Genomic DNA, 21,569 nt, shown 5'->3' on the forward strand with positions numbered 1-21,569 from the left:
AGTTAAAAACAATCTATTATACTTTATGTTTTAACCACCTACCATTTAAGATCTCTGCTTGCTTAAAGTAATTGGAAATATTGCTTATAATCAGAGGCTGAATCTGTCTTGATCACGCCCTGCACACACATTCATGGATCATTAATAGAGGGGGCACGGATAGGCTGAGGGGATATATTCACACATGGCAGATTTTTTGTAGAAATTTCTGACAATGTCCCGTTCATCTGAATGGGGCTTGCAAAAAATCTGCCGTGTGTGAATAAACCATTAACGGGCTATGTATCTTTGTTTGCCATTCAGTGACAGCAATCACAGATCTTAAAAATGGTAAGAAATTGAGGCACTGAACACATTGTTAGGTTACATAACTTTTAATTATACAGTGAATGAGATTTTTATAGAAAACTGGAAACCCTATTTAGAAAGGGGTTGCTTTGGAGAACGCCAAGGGACCAAAGTGAATAAGCAGATTACGGGGCATCCAGTGGCAGCACCCCCAGATATCAGCTGTAATCCGAGAGGGAACCTGGAGGAAAGTGTTCAATTTCCCTGCAGCGCCACCACAGGAGAAATGAAGCATTACACAGTTCCCAATTAAATAAATGGTCTGTCTGTGAAATGCGTTGTTGTGCTGGGTCCTCCAGTGAGGGACGCTCTTTGAAGCCGCTTAACGCTCTGGCTAATAGACGAGGATCCTGAATGAGGGACTACACCAATAACTCAGAATTCCCTAATAAAGTAATTAAAAATATATATATATATATATATATTTTTTAAAACAGACATCCCCTTCAATGTGTTTAAATATTATTTTTAATATTATTGTCAACTGGACCAATAGTTCAATATGAAGCACTACAGACCTGTCTTGTGATCGTCTAGGATTTCGTAAGTCCAAATAAAGGTTGGTGGCTCGGCAGTGCAGGAGGTGGCGAGAACAGGCCAAGAGAGAGTCTCCCTGTAATAAAGAGACATGTCAGACAATCTGGATTACCAGTCAGAAGAAGCAACGCACAAGACAGACCGACCTGCTCACGTGGATGACAGAAGACTTGTGCTTCAGCCAAACGCTCCATAACGTAACCAAAGTCTGCCTGTCTCCAAAATACTTCTTGAGCGCCTTCCAAGTTCTTTGCCCCAGGGGAACAAGATCACATTAATCATGGAATAACGGCTGGAGTCATTAATTGTTATACATATTTCTTACATGCCAAGATATCTGCACCAACATCTCTACTGAGCATCTTCTAGCGACCCTATAAACGCTGTACTAATGGCTGCAATAATGCCCACAAGATGCCCAGAGGGCTGGAGAATAACTTGCCATATAGACCTTTCACTGTCTCAGTCTCTCCTGAATGATTACAGAAGTTGCCACCAGGGGGAGCTGGATGCAGTTGTAATCATACAGTTCCCAATGACTTCAATAGGAGCTTTATAAATTTGTACACCGTGAGCTCCCTCTAGTGGCAGCTGAAAGCAGCCAGAATGTTATCATTTAAAGGGAACCTGTCATCTACATTATGCTGCTCACTTAGGGCATCATAATGTACTGACAGACACACTGATTTCTGCTGTCTGTCACTTATTTGCTAAAGTGAAGCTGTTTTGAAGAACTTCACCACCGCTATAGAAAAGACACCATTATTTACGAGCTGCTGCTACCTCCGCCCACTCGCCGCTGATTGACAGATTTCTACCTAGAAGGCCCTGTTCACACAGAGTTTTTTTTGCAGGTGGAAAAATCTGCCTCAAAATTCCTTCTGAAAATTTGAGGCAGGTTTTGACGTGCCAGCATAACACTTGCCGCAGTTTTTGCTGCGTTTTTCGGCCGCGGCCATTAAGCGCCATGATGTCAATGGGAGGTCAGAGATGGAAACGCCTAAAGAAAGGGCATGACGGTTCTTTTTCCCGAGAGCGCTTTTTTCTGCTCTCCCATTAAAATCAATGGGAGGCGTTTTCCGAAGCGGTTTCTGCGTCAAAAACCGCGCCAAAAAACTCCATGTGAACTTGGTCTTACTGTGCATGGGTAAAATGTAACACAAAATGGTAGTGACACAGTTACGTCACCACCGTAGATCACCCGGAATGTAGCCATTACTGCCCAAGACCACCACAGATTATACGGCTATATTCTGCAGACCCTATTGTGTATGAGTGGCACTCTGCATGGTACTACATTGTACAGGTGGCACTAATCTGGCATTGATGGCGCTACCATCATGGGCACTCTAGCTCTTACTGATTTATTTGTGTGCTGTATAGCGAGATTATATATTTCTAAAGTGCGTCTGTCGCCAAAATGCAGTTTTCCTATGGCTTTGGGGCAATCATTATAGAGTCATATGATAAATATATCCTGCACCATGTGACTGGGATTTTCTTGTGTCTATCAAGTGTCTGCGCGCTCCGCGTAACATGTAAAAATCCCCCCTCCTTTACAAAATCATGTGTACACCCCCGATACAGATATTTAGGCTGACTGTATCCATGTAGAACTGGGGTAGTATTGCCCTTTAAGATTCCAGTATCCAGACCTTTAGTTGAAAATGAAGAGATTCTAGAGATCATTTTTATTACATGTTACTAATGAAACAAAAGTTATAAAATAGTGTCTCGGGCCCCATGTACATGACCGTGCCCGTAATCACGGTCTGAAATTTGCAGGCCGTGGTCCATTATAAAGTATGGGAGCACGGTACGTAAAATAAAAAAAATAGGACATGTCCTATGTTTTATGGAAGGTTTCTACGGCACGGACATTGTCCCGTAAATATATGGGAAGGTGTCCGTCGGCCATAGAAATGAATGGGTCCGTAATTACGGATGAAATGTACGGTCGTGTGCATGGAGCCTTAGGATGTAAAACAAGCACATACCAACCAGCGTCGACCTGGTCACAGACCGGATAACTGAACCTGCGCTCCTTCCTGCACGACTTCCCATAACCCCAGCAGGAATCTAGTTGTGTCAGGAATTCCACAAAGGTACAAAACCCTTCATGAGCTGAGAGAGAAAAATCACAGACTGATTTCTAAGGATCCGGGTCTCTCCTTGTCTACAAGCACACATTACCTGTAAGAAGCCTTTTTACATGTTCTCCACTATGTACAGATGTAGCCACGTTTATCTTGACTGATAACTTGCTGCAGTGTGAGCTCACACAACAAAAGCCATTGAAAAGGTAAAGTAAGGGTATGTGCACACGACCTCTTTTCAGACGTAATGGAGGCGTTTTACGAATTACGCCTGAAAAGACGGCTCCAATACGTCGGCAAACATCTGCCCATTGCTTGCAATGGGTCTTATGATGTTCTGTGCAGACGAGCTGTCATCTTACGGCGCACAAAATGACGGCTCGTCAAAAGAAGTGCAGGACACTTCTTGGGACGTTTTTGGAGCCGTTTTCTCATAGTCTCTATTGAAAAAAGCTCCAAAAACGGCCGTAGAAAATGCAGTGAAAAACGCGAGTTGCTCAAAAAACATTTGAAAATCAGGGGCTGTTTTCCCTTGAAAACAGCTCCGTATTTTCAGACTTATTTTGTTAATCGTGTGAACATACCCTTAAACTGTCTTGCCACTGTGTATTTAACGCGTTAAAAGTCAAGATAAAGACGGCTACATCTGTATACAGACCACATAAAGCACAAATGGCGTCATGTATGGGACAGCGAACTCCCCCGACTGCTCCATAACCTTGGATGCTGAAACAGCCACAGGTGCATGTTTACTGCTATAGGGAAAAGAGATAAGCGGCAACTAAACAACCGTTTACTATACTGTTTATCTCCAAGGAACAAAGGATTGAAAGATACCCAATCCCTGTTTCTCAACAGAACAGTTAGGCCTGTTCACATCAGCGTTGCTTTCTGTTGAGGGGTTCCGTTCCGGGCCGTGTTGCCATTTTTAACAGCCGATTTTGTATCCGTTTTATTCCCTGTCCGTTTTAAAATCGGATGAATTTCATTTGTAATTTTTTTGCCACACACTTCCCTCTGTAGGTAATGCCACACAGACACCCTTGTAGCTAGTGCCACACAGCCCCCTGTAGGTAATGCCACACAGCCCTTCTGTAAGCAATGCCACACAGCCCCCCTGTCGGCAGTGCCACACAACCCCCCTGTCGGCAGTGCCACACAACCCCCCTGTCGGCAGTGCCACACAACCCCCCTGTCGGCAGTGCCACGCAAACCCCCTGTCGGCAGTGCCACACAGACCCCCTGTCAGCAGTGCCACACAGCCCCCCTGTCGGTAATGCCACACAGCCCCCCTGTCGGTAATGCCACACAGCCCCCCTGTCGGTAATGCCACACAGCCCCCTTGTACATATAGTCACCCCCCATAGATGGCACCCCCCCTACTTTCATGTAGGGGACGGCTCCAGGAGATGTCCCTCACTTCACTGTCCATATATGGACAGTGAAGTGAGGGACTTCTCCTGGATCGGAATCCCCGGCCACAGCGGTGGGGATTCCGCTTCAGAAGTCCCTGACGTCAGGTGTCCATATATGGACAGTGAAGGCAGGGAGTTCTCCTGGAGCGGAATCCCCGACGACATCGCAGGGGATTCCGCTTCAGAAGTCTGTGGTGTCACTATGTCCATATATGGACACAGTGAAATCACGGACTGCTCCTGGAGCAGAATCCCCGGCCACAACGTTGCCGAAGCTGTGGCCGGGGATTGGGGATTCCGCTCCTACAGGAAGCAAAAAAAAAACCTCCTCCTCACATGCAGAAGGAGGAGAGAGCGAGCAACGGAAGACACGGCCGTCACTTGTAGCACATTCAAGTGATGGCCGTGTATAACCCGGCTACATAGACTTCTATGGGAGGCGGGTGAACGGCCGAAAATAGGGCATGTCCCATTTTTTGACGGCCGGCAAAAAATCGGTCATGTGAATAGACCCATTAGGGGTCTATTGTTCCTACTGCGGCCGTGTAACGGCCGGAAAACCCTGTCGTGTGAATAAGGTCTTAGGCTTAGGTATGGTAGGACTTACTCTAAAAGGATAGTGGGGGTCCTGACTGCAGGATCTGGCCATATCCTGGTTATTGTGCAAGAAGTAGGGTAAGTGCCCGGCTGGTAGATTGATCTGATAAAACAGGGAAGAGACATTCTGGTCTGCAGAGACAATCAGGCTTTGAGCAGCAAGGTTTACTATGTGTAGTAATAGTCCAGAGATTGTATAGACCATGACAGCGCTCAGCTTCTGGAAATAAAACACAACGCAAAACATTAAGAAAAAATGAAGAATACACAAATGGAAAATAAAGGTTCCCTGATGATAGTCTGATGACATGATACCCCCAGCGACCTGCTCAAATCTTGTGGGAAACGGTCAGGAAGTGTTCAATTTCCCTGCAGCACCACCACTGGATAAATGAGGCATTACACAGTTTCCATTGAAGTCAATGAGCTGTCTGTGTAATGCAGGAACGTGCCGGGTCCTCCAGACCTAGAAACGCTCTCTGCAGTCGCTCAACTCTGGCTAATAGATGCGGGTCCTGAGAGGAGGTTAATCTTCTATTAACTTAGAACTCCTTGATACAGTATTTATAAAATTGTCTCATCACAGTCAATCCCCTGTATTATGAGAGCCACGGCGGTAATCCAGCGATCGCCATGGGTCCATCTCCAGGGACCCCAGTCACATTCAGCTAGTTTACGATCGGCTACTCATTTTTCCTTCAGCAGCCACTACAGGGAGAATGTGGTATTACATTCCAGCTATTCTGATAACTATCCTATACATTTGAATTGCCGCCATATATTACTACATTCTCCGTAGGCAAAACATGCGGCTGTCCCACCACTCCCCCCAGACATAACAGCTGATCGCTGGGGGTTCGAGCAGCTAGACCAATGGCTCCCTCCTTCTGAGGAGGGGTTGGGACACACTTGTCTGGTGGGTTACCTTTATATCTTGAGGCCAATAAAAAACTATAATGCGGAAGTTAATAGAAAATTTGCCAAGTCACTTCTGACATTGTTCGGCCATGGTTAAGGGGGGGGGTGTACCTATTTTCAAATGTTAAGGATATGTTCACACACTGTGTTTTCGGGCATATTACGGGGTGTAAATTCCTTGAAATATGCCTGAAAAACGGTAGCTAAACCCCTACAAACTGCTTTTCGTTCAGACGGGGCATTTTTTATGCCACCGTTTTAAAAAAATGGTGTGTAAAAAAAAACGGCGTGTAAAAAGAATGCGGGTATGTTCACACAGCCTATTTTCAGCAGAAAATACGGAGGCTGAACGCCTCAAAACATCTACCCATTGATTTCAATGGGAAAAACAGCGTTTTGTTCCCACAGGACATTTTTTGACGCACCGTTTGTAAAAACGGCACGTAAAAAAACGCCCTGTAAAAAAGAAGGGGATGTTACTTCTTGAGTAGTTTTTCATTGGGTCAATAGAAAAACCGCTCCAAAAAACGGCCGCAATAAACGCATCAAATAACGCTTGATGCATAAAAAACGACTGAAAATCAGAGGCAGTTTTCCCTTGAAAACAGCTCCGTATATTACAGCCGTTTTTTGTTAAGCGTGTGAACATACCCTGAGCTGTCACTTCTTGAGCTCCGTCATTTTCAGCTGTTTTTGATTCTGCATGTGAACATACCCGGAGGCTACGTTCATACGCTAAACAAAATACGGCTGTAAAATACGGGGCTGTTTTCAAGAGAAAACACCCACTGATTTTCAGCCGTTTTTTAAACCAGAAACGTTTTCAAGGCGTTTTTTGGAGCAGTTTTTCTATTGAGAATGAAAAACGGCTCAAGAAATGACATGCACTTCTTTTTTACGGGGAGTTTTTTTACGTACAAACGGAACACCTCTGGGTTTTGCACTAGCGTGGCACATGTTATCTAGAGACACTTGTCAAACATGTCTTATAAACAACACAGAAAACTTCATCATTAACATTATTACACGCCATAAACGATGCTGTATCGTCACTTTCCGCACTTGTACCCATCTATATAACACTACTGAGTGATGCACTTTTTAATACTCTGGTAAAAAAAATCTAGTTCATAGAGACCTGCAGGATCTGCTGGGATTTGTAGTCCCCATTGCAGGGCGCACAAGTGGAGACAATATTGAGGATTTATCCAAACTGCTGCAACAGAAAAGTGGAGTAATTGTCGTTAGCAACCAATCAGGTTGCTGTTTTCATTTTCCAAAGCCTCTCTGAAAAATAAGAGCTGGAATCCGATTGGTTGCTATGGGCAACTACACTTTTACATTGCATCAGTTATAAATCAACCCCCCCCCCAAAATAATCCTGTACTCCGCAACCTGAAACTACAACTCTCAGCCTTCGGCTGTCAGAGCACGCTGGGAGTTGTAGTTTCGCCACAGTCTGACAGCCACAAGTTGCAAATGAATAAATACAGCGACACTGTTGACGCTATGAGGATGTATCATGGCTGTGATCCCTCCATCCATTATTCTCTTACCCGGGTACAGCTGTTCAGTGTCCGGCCGCATCACCCCTCAGTCTCCGGCTTGCTGTGTAGCAGGAGGTAGGGCCGGCTCTAGTCTCCGCCGGAAACCCGGGGCGGTGATAGGGAGGAGGGTAGTCACCCATTGGGAGGGTGCAGAGGAGACCCGCCTCGTGTGTAGTGACGGGTGTGTTGCGGTATAGGAGCGAGGACAGGGACGGTGCCCATAAGAGCGGAGAGCAGGGAGTACCCGGCACAGTCGGGGGGGCACGGCACAGATGGCAGAATACCCTCCCTTTACCGTGTGCATCCAGTGTAGTGCTCCCCAGTGGCGTAACTACCGCCGTAGCAGCAGTAGCGGCTGCTACGGGGCCCGCGGCATGAGGGGGCCCCCACCATGGCCGGAGGCTCCGCTAGCAGCCGCTATGGCTGCTACAGCGGGACGCCACTGAACACTACGGCAGAGCGGGGAGGTATCTCCCCGCTCTGCCATTAAGGGGTTCAAATCTGCACTTAACCGTCATTGCTATTTGTGTTGGGACTGGTTTCCCTAAATATTGCACTACTTCTGCTATGGTTATGGGACTGTTACTTACAATTAGATTTTATTATTTACTTCCTATTACTTCTCTGTTTTGGGAGGCTACCTCCTACCATTGTTCATATATTTCTGTAACAATTTCTACAGTTTGACTTTATTGTATTGCACTGCGTGCAAACTTTTGCAGTTTTGTGAAAATGTTTTATCTGCTCTGTTTAATTTCTAATAAAAAATTTTGATAACGAAAAAAAAAGATATTATATTACGGTCTGTAGCCTTTTGGGGGGAATATATTAACCTTTCTACAACGGTTTACTAGCGTAGAAAATTCACAAAAGTCAAAATTTTGGGGGGCAAAAAATGGGCGGGGCTTAGCAGAAATGGCCAACAATTTTACTATAATTTACGCCAGTAACTGATGTAAATTATAGCAGAAATCTATATGTATAATGCGGCCCAGATTTATCTCTGAGGGGCGTAACAAGGCAAAGGTCCGTGCCAGACCCATACCTCCCCCCCCAATCAGACTTTATGCCCCCCCAATGAGACAATAAAATACATTTTAAAAATGTACTTACCTCACCACTCCGATACTCCCTCCCGGATCCCCTCAGGCTCTTACAGCATGCCGCAGCACGTAGAAAGTACTGATGACAGGCCACGTTTCAGCTAAAAGAAGCTACTCATTTAATAAGAGTCGTTCACATGTTAATAAATGTGTTGCATCTTACTCCAGCAAACTGTTTAATAGGACGGGTGTATGAAACGCCTGTATTAAAGGGGTTTTCCATGCATGCCCGACACCCGGACCTCGCACCGATCCGCCACTCCAGCTGCCTCCGGGCACCGAACAACACTGCCGGAAGCAGATGGCTCAGGTCAAAGAATAGGGGCCGAGCTGCAGTTCTGCCGAACGGCCGCTATGCAGTAGACGGAGCCATCTGCTTCCGGCAATATTGTCCAGTGCCCGGAGACAGCTGGACTGGCGTATTGGTGCGGTGTCTGGGTGTAGTAACGATTGTTTGCCCCCCCCACACACATTACCGACGATATCATCAATCGGCGCTTGTTTTAATAGTCAGTGTCGGGCCGTCTAAAAGGACCTTTACTTCCTCAGACACTATACTCCAGTCTACAGACACCACTGTGATCGCAACTTGGGTCATGTTACGCCTTGATCTCCATGCAGGTTCAAATCGATAGGTAGGACGAGCTGCTCGGAGAAGTAACAGATACACTGAGACGTTTCTCAAGGTAAAATACTTCTAATTTATTGAACTACAAACGTTCATACTTATAGCATCAGACGAACAAAGAACATTCCATAACATATGAGTCATCTGTATATTCAAGCCTTACAGCTTCCTTTCCCATAAAAGCTCATTGGTGGAGCACCAGGTATTCCCTTATGTTTCCTTTATGCTTAAGGGGGGTGGTCAAGTGATTGACCACCATCTGTTTGCAATTTCAAGGGACGGCAGAGCATCTGCAAACTATTTCTTCTCTTAACCTTTCTAAAATACCTTTATATTGTAATACATGTTCTCCTTTATAACATTTCACTCCTTATGGTCCCAAATACATTATATATGTATATTTATACCATAACACCACCATAACTAGTCATTGGAACCAACCTTTCCACCTTAGCAGGTAAAGATTAACCATCTAAAAGGTTCATACATACACATAAGGGCTAAAGGTGAAAACACAGAGGTGCTCACCATATATCCAGCGCATAACTGTGTCCTCCAAATCTTAGGAGTGCACGGAGCAGGAGTTGTTCTAGATTCCTGTTTATATCCCAGACACGTTCATACCATTTTAGACAATGAATCAACATATCGCAAACTTGTGGTGAAACCAAGCACCGCATGTAAAGAATCTTTAAAAAATCTGCTAGAAGAAGGAATTGGATTAGGAGTGTTAGCCAAGAAACAGGCAGAATACTTACTGATAGAATTCCCTATTGTTCCCATATTCCATGGGATGCCAAAAATCCATAACTTTGCATGGTCTTGGGTTATCTGTGACGTAGTTGGCTAATACCCCTGCAAACCGGCCTGCTGGTACTACTGTCAGGGGCCTGGCCACAAAAGTAAAATAAAGTGGGCAGCCACCGCTCATCAAGGTTATGATCAGCGGTAATTGGCTTGTAGAAAGGAATGGGACCCATTCAGAGGCCAGAAGCGGCGGCCAGTTCTGCAACTTGGTGAGTGACTCTGTTTTAAAGCAGTAGATTCAGTTTAATTATTTTTTTTATGTTGCCCCTTCTCTCCCACCTTCCCACCGGTCTCCCTCCCTTTCCCCACCCCAGATGCTGGTCAAGCGTCATATCCACTCTGGCCCAACTCCCGCCTCGGCCACCTCCCGTTCTCTTAGCCTACTCCTCCGCCCGCTCACAGAGTCCCTGACACTTTGCGTCCTGCTCCCATCCCACGACTTTCCGTTGCCACCTCTCCAAATCCCCTAATAATGGGGGACCAAGATGTATGTCCTCAAATGGAATTCCACTGACTGTATGAGGCCCAGAAATTTCTGATGGTGGCCCTACCTGCATACCACATATTCCGGCAATCAAGGCAGTGGAATTCCATTTGAGGAAATATACCAGGTATTCCAAATGTCTACAAGAATTTATTTTAATGTCAGTGGAGTATCTGCGCTCACATAATTTTTTCTGCCTTGATAGTTTTATTTTATTGCAAACAGAAGACGCCCTGATGGGGTCAAAATTCTCCCTCTCCATGGACAATTTGTTTATGACATGGTGGGAGAACAACATTTTTTCAGCCAATAATCCCTTTTACGAGTGGATTGTGTGGGATGGACGCTACATCGACGATCTTTTTTTTGTTTAGGGGTCGTGATGTGGTGTCTGTACCACCATTTATGGAATACAATAATACCAATACATTTAATTTACAATGTTACAGGCTCGGCATCCATGGATTCTGTTACCTTCTTTGAGATTACGTTACAGGGGAATTGTAATACAGAAAAGGAAACATTTTGTGAACCCTCTTCGGGCACTACAGTCACCCAGCTCACACCATCTAGGCAATACCTACAGGGGAATTTATAAGATCTAGGATAGCCTGCTCAAATGACAAGACATTTCACAACCAATGTATAAATATTGACCGTGGATTACATTTTACAGGATATTAACAATGAATGTTAACCCGTTAATGACCAGGCCATTTTGCGCGTTAATGAACAAGAATTATGTCTTGTTTTTTCACGGTTGCATTACAAGAGTCGTAACTTTTTTTTTATTCCGTCGACATAGCCGTATTTTGGCTTGTTTTTTGTGGGACGAGTTGTATTTTGTACTTGTACCATTTTTAGATGCTTATAATATATTGATTAACTTTTATTAACTTTATTTTAGGATAGAATTGAAAATAAGCAGCTATTCCAGCATTGATTTTCACGTTATAAATTTACGCCGTTTACTATGCAGCGTAAATAACATGTTAACTTTATTCTATGGGTTGGCACGATTACGGGGATACCAAATATGTAAAGGTTTTATATGTTTTCCTATGTTTGCACAATAAAAAGCCTTTTAGAAAAAAATTACTTGTTTTTGCATCACCGCATTCCAAGAGACGTAATTATTATTTTTTCCTTCAATGTGGCCGTATGTGGGCTTGATTTTTGCAGGCCAATGTGTAGTTTTCATTAGTACTATTTTGGAGTACATAGGACTTATAGATTAACTTTTATTAAATTTTTTTATGGGGGGAATGGGAGAAAAGAGAGAATTTTGCCGTTGTTTTTTGCGTTTTTTTTGGACGCCGTTCATCCGGTAGTTTAATTAATGTGTTCATTTTATTGTTCAAGTCGTTACGATCGCGGGGATAACATATATGTGCATGTGTTATTTGTTTTGACACTTTTACTAAATAAAACCACTTTTTGGGCAAAAAAAGTAGTTTTATCTGATTTTGACTGTAATTTTTTTTTTTTTCACAAACTTTATTCAACCGATTCACATTTTTTTTTTTTAGTCCCACCAGGGGACTTCACTATGCGATCTGCTGATCGCATATATAATGTTTTGGTATACTTAGTATACCAAAGCAAATATTGCCTGTCAGTGTAAAACTGACAGGCAATCTATTAGGTCATGCCTCTCGCATGGCCTAACAGGCATTTGCTGAAGGCAGACCTGGGGGTCTTTGTTAGGCCCCCGGCTGCCATGGAAAGCCGACGGCGACCCGCAATTTCTTTTTGTGTGTGCGCCAATGGGGTGACAGAGGGAGCTCCCTCCCTCTGTCAAACACATTAGATGTCGCTGTCACTATTGACAGCGACATTTAATGGGTTAACTGCCGGAATCGGAGCGCGCTTCGATTCCGGCAGTTTCAGCAGGAGCCAGGCTGTGTATAACAGCCGTGCTCCTGCCGCTGATCGCGTGGGTACAGTGTCAGTACCCGTGCGATCACAGGATGGATATATCCGTCCTCCTGCGCAAACTACCAGCTGCAGAGGACGGATATATCTGTCCTTCGACGTTAAGAGGTTAAGATGGGCATCAAAACAAAGGACACAAGAATCCATCTTGTTTAATAATAAATACTGAAGCACGAGAGATCAATTACCAGTTTCTTCAGCGGCATAGAGCCAAAAGTTTGGAGAAATTGTGGGTAAAGGCTGCCCTTGGGTCATCTAGAGGATGAGATCTCTTAGTTACATGTTGTCACCAAGTCTTTTTTACAGTGTCACTAACAACAAAACTTGACTTTCCCAAAAAGTTTTTTATTTTTTAAAAAGTACTTACGATATCGATGCGTTTATAAAAACTGTACTAAGCATCATGTAATTTATGCCATTAAATGCAAACAATGTGATCGCGTGTATGTACGGATGTAGCCATCTTTATCTTGACTCGGATAACTTGCTGCAGCGTGATATCACACAACAAAAGTCATTAAAAAGTCATTGAAAAAACACTGCCACTGTGTATTTAAAGAGGCTCTGTCACCAGATTTTGCAACCCCTATCTGCTATTGCAGCAGATAGGCGCTGCAATGTAGATTACAGTAACGTTTTTATTTTTAAAAAACGAGCATTTTTGGCCAAGTTATGACCATTTTTGTAATTATGCAAATGAGGCTTGCAAAAGTCCAAGTGGGTGTGTTTAAAAGTACAAGTCCAAGTGGGTGTGTATTATGTGCGTACATCGGGGCGTTTTTAATACTTTTACTAGCTGGGCGCTGTGAAGAGAAGTAACATCCTCTTCTCTTCAGAACGCCCAGCTTGTGACAGTGCAGATCTGTGACGTCACTCACAGGTCCTGCATCGTGACGGCCACATCGGCAGCAGAGGCTACAGTTGATTCTGCAGCAGCATCAGCGTTTGCAGGTAAGATCGACTTACCTGCAAACGCTGATGCTGCTGCAGAATCATCTGTAGCCTCTGGTGCCGATGTGGCCGTCACGATGCAGGACCTGTGATTGACGTCACAGATCTGCACTGTCACAAGCTGGGCGTTCTGAAGAGAAGAGGATGTTACTTCTCATCAGAGCGCCCAGCTAGTGAAAGTATTAAAAACGCCCCGATGTACGCACATAATACACACCCACTTGGACTTGTACTTTTAAACACACCCACTTGGACTTTTGCAAGCCTCATTTGCATAACTACAAAAATGGTCATAACTTGGCCAAAAATGCTCGTTTTTTTAAAATAAAAACGTTACTGTAATCTACATTGCAGCGCCTATCTGCTGCAATAGCAGATAGGGGTTGCAAAATCTGGTGACAGAGCCTTTTTAATGCGTTGAAAGTCAAGATAAAGCCGGCTACATCTGTAGGGCGCACGCTTAGAAAGTTCAAAACGCGCATTGTAGAACACATTTCAGATACAAAAACAAAAAACCACTAATGCCTCCCGGTGCAGAAAAACACTTCTTAGAAACACATAATGGTAATTTTTAAAGCTTATGGGGAACTGTATTAACCTTTCTACATCAGTTTTCTAAAAGGGGGCTTCCCAAAAGGGGGCGGGGTGACAGCACCCCAACAAATTTATAATAATTTACACCTGGCGTAAACTATAGTGGAAATCTCTGCCTGCTAATAATTGTCAAAAATGTCACTATGTGCAGCGTAGCAAGGTAGAGGCCCATGCCAGGCTCCTCTCCGTCCCCTCTATCGGACAATTAAATAAAAAATGAATGCTCACCTCACCACTCCTCTTCTGGTCCCCTCATGTTCTCTCCGCAGCCTGCGGCTCATACAATGCACTGATGACGTTGAGTGCTGTGTCGCATATAAAGAACCTGACGCTGCTCGGTGTCAGTGCATTGTATGGGCAGCAGGGAGCCTTAGGGGATCAAGGGGGAAGAAGAGAAGCGGAGAAAAGATTATACTTATTTTTTATTTTACATTATGTCCAATAAGTAGGGGGAATAGATGGAGCATGGCCGCGGTCGCTACATAACGATTGTGGCGCACGAACAGCCGAAAGATGTAAAACATTTTATAAATGTGTTGCATCTTACTCCAACTTTCTTTATACTAAGACTGGCATATGAAATGCCATCTTAATAAATTCCCCCCAATGTTTTTATGGCCTTGAACAAGTGAAGAAACCAAAGACGGGTGGATATTGGAGAAGACACTTCCTGAATAGGGAGGCGTTCTGCGATCTGCAGCTTCATACAAGATTCCCGAAGGGTCTTAATTGGAGGAATGATCTGTTATATGTTTACTTAAGTGGAATAACACTTAATACACAATGTATATATCAACGACATAGCATAACAGTCATTTTCCTCTCATAATATGCAGTTTGACGACTTTAAGATGGCGATTTGTTTTTAAAATATTGCATATTTAAATATGGTGCTAAATTCCTGTTAAATAAAGAAAGATTCAGCTTCTCCCCTACTTGAGTAGCTGCGCAGCACCTGCACGAACTTGAGAATTTGCCTCTCTGGTCATGTGATCACAGGTCCTGCACACATAACACAACAGCACTACACAAACTATCTATGCAGTTTGGTCACTAGATGGCAGCAAAGCACTAAAATGATATATACATACATGTTTACATAGGCGGCATACATGTTTACATAGGCGGCGCGCTTGGTGCTAAACTTTTAAATAAAAACACATCAAAAGAAACATAAACACATCAACTATCAATTTGTAATCCATGCCCACCTGCGGCGGCTCCTACGCATATCCTCACCATTATGGTCGGACAGTCTGAAGGTGACAGTGGAGAGGATTATTTTCAGACACTTCTACACTGGTTTGGACTGGTTCACTGGTTTCTCAGTTTGATCGGCTGCTTGTCTCATTTGAATTAAAAACCGCCTGAGCTCAGGACAAGGGGCAAATAACAGAAATAGTCCTAGAAAAAGTCTCTCTCCACCTGCAGCAAAATAGACAAAGTGGTTCCCCCCATTCCTCACACTGGCCCCAGATGAAACTGCTATGGCGAAACTCCAGTTGGCGACATGTTGTCAGCAATCCTGTATTTAATAGAAGTGCATGTTCTGCGCTATGTGACCGAGGCCTAAATCTTTTCATGCATATTTTGAGCTTTTCTCAGATTTTTCAGGTACAGATTATACGATATGTACCAAAGTGGTGTTTCCTTCGAGGATTCTTACAACATTTAAAAAACACAGGGAAATATGACCTGGACATCCACAGACCCTTCCCCCTGCCCTTTCTCATTAGTTACAACTTGTCAATAAATATGTCCTCCTGTATAACATTTTATATATGAGTAGGAAATGTCCCTACAAATTAGAAAAGATTTGGTCCCGATGGGTTAAGCTGAAAGAAACGGCTATGTAACTTGTAGCTCAAATGTGAGGGAAATCATTATCTATCCTTATAACTAAGGCTTCGTTCACATCGGCGTTGGGACTCCGTTTAGGGGTTCCGTCGGACCTTTCCGTCAGGGGAACCCATGAACGGACTCCAAACTGAAACCATAGGTTTCCGTTTGCATCACCATTGATTTTAATGGTGACGAATTCTGTGAAAATGGTTTCCGTTTATCACCGTTGTGTAAGGGTTCCGTTATTTTGACTGAATAAATACCGCAGTCAACTGTGCTATTCATTCTGTCAAAACGATAGAACCCTCACACAACGGTGATAAATGGAAACGCCATTCATGGGTTTCTCTGACGGAAAGGTTCGACGGAACCCATGAACAGAGACCTGACACAGATGTGAACGAAGCCTTAGATGAGGAAATGGATGCCTCTCTGTGTGACTGGTTGGGTTTGTTGGTTCAATAAAATTGAATGTGTTATTATTTGCTTTTCATGCTTTGTAGTCTTTTGTCCGTTTTTTTTTTTTTTTGCAAAATTATAAATTAAGCCTTTGAAAAATGAAAAAAAAAAAAATGGCAGGGAAATAGTTACCAATTTTCAGATTACTATTCAGATCACTAAAATTCTAATGCCAATTTAATAAAATATGGTTAAAATCCACATGTGAACATACTCTAATTGAAGCTGAAGGATCTCCAGCTCGTCTTGGTGGCCGTACAACTTAATTTTCTTTTTTGTACACAATCACCCCCAGTACTATATTGTAAAGCTTAGACGCTGTTTTCTTATTTTCCCCTGTATGTATTCTGTCGTATTAGGCAATTGTGTATTATTTATATGGTTCCCATTAGTGGAATGAAGGGAAAACTTTTCCATAAGGGAGGGATTTGGGAAGGTTTTTCCTGCTTTCCTCTGATGGGATCAGATACAACAGCGATCAAACTGACCTGACAATACAAGCACGTGATACAGCCTGGAAGGGAGAACATCAGTATATTGTAAAGGTTTGTTTTTTGTTTTTATGTTTTGTGGCCATATAAACTCATTTAAATGTTCCTGGAAAATTCCTTGAAATATGTAGTAAATTTCATTTAGTGTTAAGTACATGGTATTATTAGGGCACTGTACTATAGCAGTATTGTATTGTATTGTATTGTATTGTATTGTATTGTATTGTATGGTGCTAATATTGTCTGACACATATTTTGGCTCCCAGCAGTGTGTTCGGTCCGGGACTTGCAGCCGAAATACGTTCCGTCCATTACGGACGTAATGTGCTCGTGTGAATCCAGCCTTACTCTCGTCAGACTTTCCTCTATTCAAATTTAATTTCTCTAACGGCAAAAGAGAGAAAATGTCAACATATTCATCACGCCAAATACGATCTCTAATCTCCGTCTTAAGGGCGCTCTCAAAACAAACATTTGGCTAACCGAACCCCATGCAGTTGAACCTCAACAGGATCGCCAGACCCACCAGCACTCCCAGTGACTTTAGAACCTAGGGCAACAGCCCCAGATACCGAACCGTACCACGCCGCCACAGGAAAAGGAGCAAGGGGGACCACAGGTGGTGGGACCTCACGCTGCACCAAAGCCTCTCTAACACCAGCCAGTAATTGAGCCACTACCTGTCCCAAATCAGACACAGTCAAGCTGGGGGCTCCTGACTATGGTGTGAGCAGGGCTCAGGAAGCCTTGACCTCCTAGCTAGTCTTGACTTGGGCATTAGCGGCATATCCCTGAGCACCCCTGATGGTAAGTCTATAACTTAACATTTACCTAACAATGTCCACCACCCCAGTGTCTTCTGTTCCATGGGAGGTTTCTGTCCTCCCTGAGGTCACCTCAGGAGCAGGACGTATGTTACGTTCATGGCCGGGGGTCGTCGTTCTGACTTACCCCTTGACGATCCCGGCCATGGACGCCTCTCTTCTCGGCGTGTACTCCCTCCAGGGAGACGCCGGCACTCTCTTCCGGGTCCTCGGACTGTGTACCGCAGGGCGCGCGCGTCCGTTTGCGCACGGCCTTAGAGGGCCTTTACGCGTCCAGCTGCCTTACATCAATTATCAGCCCAAATGGCTGCTGGACTATAATAAGGGACCCTGCCCATTGGTTCCTTGCCTGAGCGTTGTGGTATACCCTAGTTTGTCTTGCTAAAGGTCTCCCAGTGTTTTCCAGTTCCCAGTGTTACCCGTTCCCACCTGCTGCGAAAGTCAAGTCGTGTCTTACCGCTGCATCCGCGACGTCACCTGCTGTGAAAGTCAAGTCGTGTCCCTGCCACTGTCTACATTGCCTCAGGTACCCGTTCAGAACTATAGACATGGTTTTGTATCTTGTTGGCCAGCTTCTACCCCGCTACGCGGTACAGCCCTGTGGGTCCACACCCCACGCCGTGACAACGTAGAAGAATATTTATCACCGCTTAACTGCAGTAACTCTGCTCAATCTTTATTTAAACCATAAAGCAGTACAAAATGTTAACAAAAAATGCAGCTCACCAAAAGACAATTAGGAAACAATGTCAGCGTCGTCTTTACCAAATCTGTACTTTTATCAATGAGAAAGGTTAAAACAACAAGCAATAGACAGACGACAATTACAGAGAGAGAAGAAAAAAAAAATTATGGTCGGGCACTACAGCGAGGTAGCAGAGTGGAGGGAGTTAGCGGTCAACTACTCAGAAAATGCCTGAGATTACTTCAACAATCGGCAGAGTTGCTGGATTCTGAATATCAGTGAATGTGGCCATACATTTAGATTTGTACCGGGGAATTGTAGACTTCCAATGTCTAGGCAAAACCTAGTCTGAATAAATGGAGGAGAACCTTCTTCTGGAAAGAAATAGATCTGGAGAGAATGGAGCGGAGAGGGCATGTTCGAAGAGAGCATTTATTGCCAACCAAAACGGCGCGATGTGCCTACAATCCCATCAGATGTCCCCCACAGCTCCAACATGTCTCCAAACACTCCATGGATAAAGCCCATGGAGGACCACCAGGAGTCCTGAACCAACATGTATGTAAAAGTTTTTCTAGTTTTGCACAATAAAAACACTTTTTAATTTTTTTACAAAATAATTTGTTTTTGTGACGCTGCATTCGAAGATGAACTGCATAGTTTTTCAACTAATCTGGTCCCCATGGCAGAAATATGTCTTTCCATCTGGCACCTCCAGCAGACTCCTTTCAGTCTAGTTTGATTTCTTTTACCTCAGAGTTCCTCTTTTTCCCTTTTTTTAATTTCTTCTCTCCCCCTTTTTTTGAACTATTTCTAACAGGGGCTGTGCAGGATTAGAAAAATATGGCTGCTTTCTTCCAAAAACAGCACCACACCTATCCACAGGTTGTATTTGGTATTGCAGGTTTGCTCCATTGAAGTGAATGGTAATGAGCTGTAATACCACACACAACCTATGGACAGGTGTGGTGCTGTTTTTTGGAGAAAGCAGACAAGTTATCTTATCCTGGACAACCCTTTGTCATGGATTGTTCTTGTGCGGATATGCTCCCTGCATTATCCCTTTTCCTTTATGGCCGCTGATATGTACTATTCAGCTTTATGGCCTCTGTGGTAAGTACACTGCCAGTCATTAAAGGGTTAACACTTCTGACCACTGTGGGTGATGTCACATTGAATGAGGCGGCAGTGGTAAGAAACTCCTGTAGCAATGATGATGAATGCGCTGATGTCATAAACACAAATGTTTATGACATAAAGAAGATTCCATATTAGAAGGTTTTACTGCCACATTTAGCGCCATATTGGATGGGACTGAGGACCTTGAGCTTAACTTCCCCTCCAATGCCGACCTGATTTAATTTGTAGGTTCTAGCAGGGAAACCCTTCACCCAAGAGCACTTCTTCATCACAGTGATGCCATCCTCTTCATACGGGTTGTCTGTAACAGAGGAGGTTTTCCAGCAGGAGATCCCCCCCCCCTATTAGCCAGAGCGGAGACAGGTGCTACAAGGAGGCATCTGGAGGACCCCTCTGGAGGACCCGTCTCAACCGAGCATCGCCCATTCATTTTAATGGGTACCCAGGAAGAGAGACATCTGCCTAGCCAACCAGATCAGCCAATTTATGTGTTTTATGTCGTTCGTTCGTTCGTTCGTTCGTTCGTTCGTTCGTTCGTTCGTTCGTTCGTTCGTTCGTTCGTTCGTTCGTTCGTTCATTGTAATGTCTTTCCTTGAAAATCTGAGAAAATGTACAAATTCTGTTACAAATTATATTTTGGCACCTTCTAAGCCCAGAGGAAGGGCAATCCTCCAGCCATGGTTTCCCTAGAGGTTTCCCCCACAGGGGGTTTTTCCTTTCCTGCTTGCTGGAGGGTGACTCTTCGTGAGTCGGAGGTTTGCCATTTTGGGTTTGGTCATATAATATAATAAAAGTATTGACCATTTAACACCCAATTATAATGTTTTGTGTCTTTATTTTGCATGACTTGGGTTAAGTCGAGTGATGTATGTGTATGCAAATTACACTTACCTATATATCTGTTCCCCATTCATAACCCACATCTTTCTCTCAAGAAGACCCGACACCGAGGGTTTGGATAAAGTGGCCACTGCAGCCATTTTATTAAGAAATAAATATAAAGTTAGTTAACTCAATTAACCATAAATAAATAATATCCATATTATTTATTAACAAAAACAATAATAAATCAATAATGCACGAACCATAAATTATAACCCAAACACGTCAGACACCACTGACAAACAAACATTAACACATAGACTGTAATGAAAGGGATAGGGAAACAGACAAGTGAGCCCTAATCTACCCGCCACTCAGTCCCTGCCTACTTGCAACGACCCGCCCTAGGCGACGGGGTACAACTGGGCGACGGTCCCTACACTCAATAGGTGCACGACAGACAAACAGACAATGCTACAAGGAAGCAAGGGAAATGGGGAAGTTGCCCACGGAACACTGTGAGCAACAAGCGAGGTGAACGAGCCGAGTCAAGCCAGGAGATGAGCGAGGTACAAATACGCTGAGCAGAAGAGTGGTCAGAAAAGCCAAGGACAATCACAAGCAGAGGATAAGTAGTTCAAGAAGCTGCAGCAGGGCCAGGAAACCAACAGAGAAGAATCACAAGCAAGGAGGAACAGGAAAGGCAGGTATAAATAGACAGAGTGCGGGAGCTAGCTCCGTCTGGCCAGGCCATAGGCTCTCCCCCTCCTAAGCCTGCCATCCTGAGTGGTGGAAGATGGAGTCAGTCTCACAGACATAGAAGCAGGTGCAGACTTATTACCTATGGGCGTTGACACAGAAGCTGTGCCTGGCAGATCCTTTACATAGACTACGAGTAGTCCCTGGAGCTATCATTAACTTTATATGTTACCGGCTATCTGCCCCACCATTTTACCCACAGCCGTAAAAACCCGGCTCAGAGGCACCAATATTCCTGGCAGATGCCTTAAGGTAACTGCCACCTCTCCCAAGGGATAACACCCTAAGGAAATCACACTATCCAACCGCCAGATAGTGTCCTTTCATCTTTAAAACCCGAGGGGATCCATACCCACGATGCACCCCCCCAATAATTATTTGTCTAACTCCAAGGACTCCCCAGCCACAGCGAACAAGCCTTGACCCCCTCAAGCCAGAGAGTCCCGCCACAACAAAATAGCCCTCTCAATGCCATTGTAATGGATCTGCCAGGCACAACTTCTGTGTATACGCCCATAGGTAATCAGTCTGCACCTGAGTCTATGTCTCTGAGACTGACTCCATCTTCCACCACTCAGGATGGCAGG

The 21,569-nt window shown here is 44.1% G+C and overlaps 1 long non-coding RNA gene across 1 annotated transcript; it reads right to left on the reverse strand.

Annotated features, from left to right (window-relative positions):
- Positions 1-880: 880 nt before the first annotated feature.
- Positions 881-7,145, reverse strand: LOC142728065 (uncharacterized). Its single transcript, XR_012877452.1, has 4 exons — positions 7,050-7,145; positions 5,004-5,213; positions 1,032-1,133; positions 881-961 (listed from the first exon to the last, which is right to left on the reverse strand). It is a non-coding gene; the product is annotated as an uncharacterized LOC142728065 (long non-coding RNA).
- Between the last annotated feature and the right edge of the window lie 14,424 nt (positions 7,146-21,569).

This window comes from Rhinoderma darwinii, unplaced genomic scaffold (genome assembly GCF_050947455.1).
Source record: "Rhinoderma darwinii isolate aRhiDar2 unplaced genomic scaffold, aRhiDar2.hap1 Scaffold_67, whole genome shotgun sequence".
Classification (NCBI taxonomy): domain Eukaryota; kingdom Metazoa; phylum Chordata; class Amphibia; order Anura; family Rhinodermatidae; genus Rhinoderma; species Rhinoderma darwinii.